Source organism: Dreissena polymorpha, chromosome 6, assembly GCF_020536995.1.
Source record: "Dreissena polymorpha isolate Duluth1 chromosome 6, UMN_Dpol_1.0, whole genome shotgun sequence".
In the NCBI taxonomy this organism is placed as follows: Eukaryota; Metazoa; Mollusca; class Bivalvia; order Myida; family Dreissenidae; genus Dreissena; species Dreissena polymorpha.
This window is the reverse complement of record NC_068360.1, coordinates 16,183,917-16,184,905: the sequence shown is the minus strand read 5'-3', so window position 1 is coordinate 16,184,905 and position 989 is coordinate 16,183,917. Positions and strand designations below refer to the sequence as shown.

At 36.0% G+C, this 989-nt stretch overlaps 1 non-coding gene across 1 annotated transcript; it reads left to right on the top strand.

Annotated features, from left to right (window-relative positions):
• Trnat-agu (transfer RNA threonine (anticodon AGU)) lies at window positions 1-72 on the top strand. Its single transcript has one exon. It is a non-coding gene; the product is annotated as a tRNA-Thr (tRNA).
• The last annotated feature ends 917 nt before the right edge of the window (window positions 73-989 follow it).

The window sequence follows — 989 nt, the reverse complement described above, 5'->3', positions numbered from 1 at the left end:
GGCTCCATGGCTCAGTGGCAGAGCGCCTGTCTAGTAAACAGGAGATCGTGGGTTCGATACCCACTGGAGCCTTTAATATAAACTAAAGACTTGTGTTCTGGTTCAAATTCAGCTTCTGACACATTTCTTTTTTAATTAGCATCAAGCTTTTATCTCATGGATATTTACTTTGTTTTCTTAATCTAGTCCGTATCTACCTCTTGAGCATATCAAACTGATCCGTCAATATTCAGTTGTTTAAACTTGCAATTGCATGTTTGGATTTTGTGAACTACAATATTCTATTCTCTACGTGGTCATGATTTCGATTCCCGAAGGAACCAACAAATTTAACGTCTGTTATGTTTGCATTTCAAGAACAAGATACAAGGCGCATTTAAATTTGGAAATAATCACATTTTCTTAGTTCAACACAATACTAGAAGTGTAGTTGGATTTGTATGAAATCAAATCGTTTAACAAAACTTGTTGTTTATATAACTAACGTTAGAAACATATTATAATTTTAACTATTATCCTCAAACGAAGAATAACACATTTCTTATCATTCAGTGTTCTTGTGTGCTTGTGAAACAGCTCGGTTTCCTCTGCATCGTTAAATTGTTTACATCTGATAAAGGTCACTGCATTGTGACCACAGCGGGGTACCACTACACAGGGATACGATTCACACGATCGTATCATTTTTTGTTATTTGTTTTTCTTTTTGTGGGTGGGGCGTCAATTAAATTCATACAATTAATAAACTAGGCATTACAAATAATTGGGTTCGTTCAATAAATAATTACCCGGTCATGACTGCTTAGTGTATGCTGTACCGACGCAACGCTTGACACATATGCCTGATAGAGCCCATAATCAATGATAAACAGATTGGAATGTATACTAATGCCAAGCAAGGACATTGTTGCTTGTTGCGTCGATGCGCCAAGAATTCAACTCGCTTATTGAATATTTAATGAGTTTGATGTCCACAGTCTGTAATCTCA